Source organism: Primulina huaijiensis, chromosome 17 (genome assembly GCF_012295235.1).
Source record: "Primulina huaijiensis isolate GDHJ02 chromosome 17, ASM1229523v2, whole genome shotgun sequence".
Lineage (NCBI taxonomy): Eukaryota > Viridiplantae > Streptophyta > Magnoliopsida > Lamiales > Gesneriaceae > Primulina > Primulina huaijiensis.
The window spans coordinates 9,561,785-9,568,926 of NC_133322.1; the positions used below are offsets into that span (position 1 = coordinate 9,561,785).

The 7,142-nt window shown below is 39.3% G+C and overlaps 1 long non-coding RNA gene across 1 annotated transcript; it reads right to left on the reverse strand.

The window, feature by feature from the left end:
• Positions 1–3,353: 3,353 nt before the first annotated feature.
• Positions 3,354–4,533, reverse strand: LOC140963449 (uncharacterized). The gene is made up of 4 exons (XR_012172685.1): positions 4,436–4,533; positions 4,326–4,349; positions 4,055–4,121; positions 3,354–3,471 (listed from the first exon to the last, which is right to left on the reverse strand). It is a non-coding gene; the product is annotated as an uncharacterized lncRNA (long non-coding RNA).
• Positions 4,534–7,142: the final 2,609 nt, after the last annotated feature.

The following is a 7,142-nucleotide window of genomic DNA, read 5'->3' on the forward strand; positions in this document are numbered from 1 at the left end:
ATCTGTATAACTCTTTCTGACTGTCCATCGGTTTGAGGATGAAATGCTGTACTGAATAATAACTTGGTCCCCATCGCTGCATGTAGACTTTTCCAGAAAGATGACGTGAATCTCGGGTCTCTATCAGAAACAATGGATACAGGAATCCCATGCAAACGAACTATCTCTCGAACATACAACTCGGCGTACTGAATCATGGTGAAGGTCGTCTTGATAGGTAGAAAGTGCGCTGATTTAGTAAGACGATCAACTATCACCCATATAGCATTAAATCCCTTAATTTTCTTTGGCAAACCCACGACGAAGTCCATGGTGACATTTTCCCATTTCCACTCGGGAATAGGGAGTGGCTTCAATTTCCCCGCTGGTCTTTGATACTCTGCTTTGACTTGTTGACAAGTCAAACACTCGGATATATATCTCGGAATGTCCCTCTTCATGCCTGGCCACCAATATAACATCTGCAGATCTCTAAACATTTTGTGCTGCCCGGATGAATGGAATATGGTGAGTCATGGGCTTCCTTCATAATAAGATTTCTCAAGGAATCGTCACTAGGAACCCATAGACGGTCTCGATAACGGACCAAGCCGTCCAATACTGAATATAAATTCCGGCCCTTGGCTTCGTCTCTAGCTCTCCACTTTTGCAACTGCTCATCAGTAGACTGCCCGTCACGAATTCTGTCTCTCAAAGTAGGCTGTACTGTTAATGTGGCAATATTAGGGGCCTCGCCCCTAGCATACACTGTAAGCTCAAACCGCTGTATCTCGGACTGCAACGGTCTTTGGAGTGATAAATGTGTGATAACTGCTGCTTTTCTACTCAATGCGTCTGCCACTACATTAGCTTTCCCCGGATGATAGCTAATGTCACAATCATAGTCCTTTACCAATTCGAGCCATCTGCGCTGTCTCATATTCAACTCCTTTTGGGTGAAGAAGTATTTCAAACTCTTATGATCGGTGAATATCTTACATTTCTCCCCATAAAGGTAGTGTCTCCAAATTTTTAGTGCAAAGACTACTGCTGCAAGCTCAAGATCGTGTGTAGGGTAGTTTTTCTCGTGAATCTTCAACTGTCTCGACGCATAGGCTATAACTCGGTCATTTTGCATCAGAACTGCGCCCAAACCAAGTTTAGAAGCGTCGGTATAAAGAACATACTCCCCTTGCCCCGATGGCATAGATAGCACTGGTGCTGAAATCAAGGCTTGCTTTAACTTGTCAAAACTGTCTTGACACTCGGGTCCCCAAATGAATTTCGCATTCTTCTTAGTCAAGGATGTCAATGGTACTGCAATGGATGAGAATCCCTTGATGAATTTGCGATAATAGCCTGCAAGTCCCAAGAAACTGCGAATCTCGGTGACACTCTTCGGTACTGGCCATTCTTTCACTGCCTCGACTTTGCTTGGATCAACTTCAACGCCATTACTAGAAATGATGTGGCCTAAGAATGCCACTCTATCGAGCCAAAACTCGCACTTGCTGAATTTTGCATATAGCTTCCTGTCTTGTAGTACTTGCAATGATGTCCTCAAATGACGACTATGCTCCTCTTTGGTCTTCGAATAAATCAATATATCATCGATGAAGACTATAATAAACTGATCCAGATACGGCTGAAATACGCGATTCATGAGATCCATGAAGATCGCTGATGCATTAGTCAGACCGAATGGCATGACCATAAACTCATAGTGCCCATATCTAGTACGGAATGCAGTCTTGTGCACATCAGACTCTCACTTTTAATTGATGGTATCCAGATTGCAGATCAATCTTTGAAAATACCGCGGCTCCTTGCAACTGATCAAATAAATCTTCAATTCTTGGCAGTGGATATTTGTTTTTGATAGTGACCTTGTTAAGTTCCCGATAATCGATGCAAAGACGTATACTACCATTTTTCTTCTTCACAAATAATACCGGTGCGCCCCATGGAGAATAAATAGGGCGAATGAAACCCTTGTCTAGCAATTCTTGGATTTGATCTTTCAATTCTTTCATTTCAGCGGGTGCTAGTCGATAAGGTGCTTTAGATATAGGAACGCTGCCCGGCATAAGATCAATAGAGAATTCCACTTCACGATCAGGTGGAATACCAGAAACGTCCTCGAGAAAGACGCTAGGAAAATCTCTCACAATGTCAACATCTTCTAATTTCTGACTGATAGACTCCTGTGCAGTTGTGACACAGGCTAAATAAGCTTGGCATCCACATTTAATAAGCTTCCTCGCACATAGACAAGAGATAATGTGCGGCATTTGCTTGTTTCTCGCCGCCTCGAAGACAAAAGATTTACCACTAGGTGGCCTAATAGATACCGATCGCTGACAAAAATCAATCGAAGCTCCATTCGCTGATAACCAATCCATCCCAAGTATAATATCAAATTCGGGCATAGGAAAGACAATAAGATCTGCCCGGACAACATCCTTGAATAAACGAAGCTCCAGATTCTTGACAATCTTGGACGTGAGCATTTGATCACCGGAAGGAATAGAAACTTTGAAACCCAAACCCATATCTTGAGGATTAATATTCAGTCTTTTGGTGAAGGTTTCGGATATGAAAGAATGTGTAGCTCCTGAATCTAACAATGCATAGGTAGCTACTCCTTGAATGATAATCCTCCCTGCGGTGAAAGATGTCTTTTAAATCTTTTCGTGTTGAAGCTTAAAGATTTATTATCATTAATTTCCCAAAGGTATAAGAAGATTACGCGTTGAACTTAAGAAATTCTTGAAAAATTGCATTTTAGCCCTTCAATTTTTTAACTTTGCATTTTAGTCACCAAATTTTTTTTCGAATCATTGCAATGTAGTCCTTATATTATTGCGAAAATTCTGATTTAGTCCTTTATGTTTCGAGAATTGCCTTTTGATCCTTAAGATTTCAGAAATTACACTTAGGTTCCTTAATATTCAAAAATTGTAAGTTAGACCTCAAAGTTTCGAATTTGCATAGTTAACCCCTAAATTCGAAATCCCCCTTAATTATGAGTTTCTTTAATTTTGTCCCTAAACTTTTTATTTGGAATTGATTCATCCTTCACATAAAATAAGGCATAACGATTTATTAACATGCAATCCTGATTAATCAGTAAACAGCGGAAAAGTGAGTTAAAAATTTGCGTTTGGGCCTATAAAAATTTCGGCATGACCTTATCATAAATAGGACATACCAGAAAATCAAATACTCAAAATAAACAACATATGCCTTCAATAAACACAACAACATAAACATGTGCCAGCCCGACACAATCATGACATATACAAACCCAAAATATCATAGAGCCGACAAGGCTCGATAATACCATAATACAATCTTCCAAATATATATATATAGTATCTGGGAGACAGCAACACCGCGCAGTACCTAAATACAACTGAACCCACTCTCAAGGAGCTCTGGTACTTCCTGAGGCTTCCTCTCGAGCACCTGAGGTCGAACCACCTGCACCACCTGTCATGTCCACACACAAAAGACACGACAGCCCCCTCTCGGGGGTCAGAAACCCTAGTACGAGACATCAAGAAACCACGATATATGACATAGAAATGCAATGATGCCATGCATGAATGCAATGCATGTATAGGTGCAAGATATCAAGATATCAGGAATCAAATGATCGATATCAACAATCATACATATATGCTCGAGCTGGTCCACGACTCAGCGGACCGTGCCTGGGATATGGCCCAGCCTCAAAGCCAGCAACTACCTAAGCCGGACCGAATCAAGGTAGCCAAACATCTCCAGAACACCATATCATATCATATATATAACGGATCTCAACCGAAATATAACTGGATCTCAATAATAGATAGGCTCAATATGATATGTTCAGTGGTATTGATGTGTCTAACTAAAATAAAATGTGTGTTAACAAAAGAAATATTTTATTTTATTTTGCACATCAATTACCAACTGATAATATGCGAGTCAGCATATAATATCACATAAATCAACAAATAGCACATAAATCATACACAGGATCATCAGATGTCTCTGTCAGACATCGTGAAAATAACTGATCTCTACGTACCTCGACTAATTTACCAGTAACTTAAATCCTCAAGAAAGTCCTGGAAATGCCAACTCAGACAAATCACCTGAATATTAATTTAAATGGTCTTATTATCATATAAAAATTCCACAACCATTTAAATTCAATAATTTAGACATTTTAAATTCCTAAAATTCCCATATGCGACTAAAATGCCTAAAATCAATTATTTCTATTTTAATTCGTCGCAAAATATTCTTTAACTAATATTCAAGTGACTGCGATGAATTCTAGGTTCACCAAATTATACCTCCAACACGGACAATTCCGGAACCTACAATAATAACCCAATAATTAATTAGTAATGATACAATATTTGAGTCGGAATTAAATTAAATTCACATAGACAACCATTCGCACCGATATAGCTTGTACGTCCAATAACAGTGGCTAAACTCGAGCCTAAACCAAAGCTAACCGGCAACAGGCGGCAAACTCGCCGGAGAAGATGACCGGAAATCACGCACAAAATCAGAGCCGACGTGTCGTTCTCGAAAATTTGCAAAAGTGGTATCAAAAGAAAGCTTATGAGATAAGGAACAAAACCCCTCAATCAATTTCCGAACTCCGGCGACGTACGGTGACGATTCAGCGGAGAAAGGCGCGGCGTTTTCCGATGGGTTTTCGAAAAGTGTCGAGAAACACTTCAAGATGGGTACCAAAACGTAGCTCTTGTCAAGAGCTTTCCAACCATATATTTATTTGAATTTTTCGACGACCGGTGCGGCCACAATCGGCGGTCAAAGCTGCGGCGGTGGGTTGGAGATTTGGACGAAAGTTACGGTTGAGGGGAGAGAGAAAACGTCTTGGATGATGATGATTATTATTTTTTTTATTTTTTTTTTAAATATATAATATTAATATATATATATTTATATTAATATTAATATTATATAAGTGTGTTTATCTTTTCAACTTTCAGGGTTCGAAATTTGACCCGATCTATTTTATTTCAACTCTCGTGTGCTATAAATTTTAAATATGCATTTTAATATCGTATATAAACCGATATTTTCTAATACATATTTCAACACACGATTTAATTATTTGACTTAATTATTTTAAATTCCTAAATTTAAAATAATTAGTCTTAATTATCGCCAAATAACATATAATTAAATCGGGTCATTACATGACCAGTCTCCGTGTAGTAGAAACATTTAAATGATCCCAACTCGCACTTGCCAAGATGTAGACGGTTGCACTCTTTGCATGGTTGCCTTTCAGCAGGCTTTGGTGCACCAGGATTTTGTGGCTTTGGTGGCGGTGGCTTCTTGACTGGACCTTGGGGCTTTTGAGGCCCTTGCGTTCTAGGAGGACCCGTGTATGGCTTCTTGTTAGGCTGATTATTACTTTGGTGTAGTTGTCTCTTGCGCTGTAGCTCAAAGTCAATGTCCTTTAAGGACTGCTCAGCCTGATATGCATAGGTAACTGCTGTAGCATAATCCACAGGACGCATCATCATCACCTTATCCCGAATGGTAGGTCAAAGTCCATCCATGAAATGTCTCAGCTTTTCTTCTGCATCCCTAGCAATAAGGGGTACAAAGTGACAACCCCTATCAAACTTCTTTACAAAATCAGCAACAGATATGTCTCCCTGACGGAGCGTCATAAATTCCCTCTTTATTCGTCCTCTAGCATCAGCAGTAAAGTATTTCTCATAGAATTTTGTCTTGAATTGATCCCAAGTGAGTGTAGCAAGGTCAACACCATGTTCGGCTCCCTCCCACCATAAGGAAGCGTCATCCCTGAATAGATAAGTAGTACACCTCACACGATCCGCATCTCTCATATCCAGGTAACGAAAATGTACCTCAAGTGAACGGATCCAGCTCTCAGCAGCAAAAGGGTCGGTGGTGCCAGAAAATTCCATCGGCCCTAGCCTCCGGAACTGATCATAAATGTCGCGTTGTGGCCTAGGTGGCTGCTGTAGGTATTGCTGCTGCATCTGTTGCAGCTGCTGCGGTAACTGTTGCTGCTGTAATTGCTGTTGTTGTAACTGTTGCTCGAAGAGACGAGCCATCCCCTCTAATGCATGAGTAGCAGGATCCCCTGGTGGTGGTGGTGGTGGTACGTTTCCTTGTTGATTCACGCTGTTCTCTGCTTGGTTTCCATTAACGGGGGCACGTCTAGGAGGCATTTTATCTGAACGTTTTCCAAATTCTTAACGTAACCAACATGCATTTAAATCTAAGTTTTATAATCATGTGACATAGCCTATCCCATTTAACAATTTAAGCATGCAAATATAAATAATCAAGAAGCTAATAAACTTGTAACGTAAACATAATATTCATATCGTCATGCAGGTATTAACATATTAAATCACATAAAGCATGTAAAACTTACAACTTGAGGCTCGACGACTGATCTTTCCGGCGCTGATGGTGGCACAACCCTTTTACAGGACCTTTGCTTTGATACCAACTGAAACGTCCTGCCCTTTTTATTGCTTTAAAAGTGCTAGAAATTTTTTTTTCCATCCATCAAATGAAAATATTCTTTTATAAAATATTTTACGCTTTAAAATGAAACATCAACCAACTAGCATTTTTAGAAATCAATGAAATAGTCATAAAAATGAAATTGTCAATTTGTTTTACCAAACCTAAAAACAATAGTTTGAAAGGTAAAGCCCATACTAAACCTCTCAAAAACCTCTCAAACATAAATAAATTGTCTTAAAAATCTTTAACCATAAATCATGAGTCAAAAGTCATAATGCGGAATAAAAGAAACGCTGGTCCTCGGGTTGTGTGCGCCTTCAGTCCAGTCAGATCATCCGTCAAGACCTCCCTCAAACTCACCTGCATCCATCACACCTAGTGAGTCTAAAGACTCAACACACCATAATCTTGATAACAAATAATAAGTATAAAACCACATGCAACAGTGAAAATACTTGTAAGTAAAAATACATTTCACGATATGCAAAAATAACCATGATCTTTTTCCTTATCATGACAAAAATCTTTTTAACATGATCATAAACATTTTTCCTTTTCCTTTTCCTTTTCCCTTGTTGAATTCAGATCGATAATTTTGACTTTCCTGATCATGATCG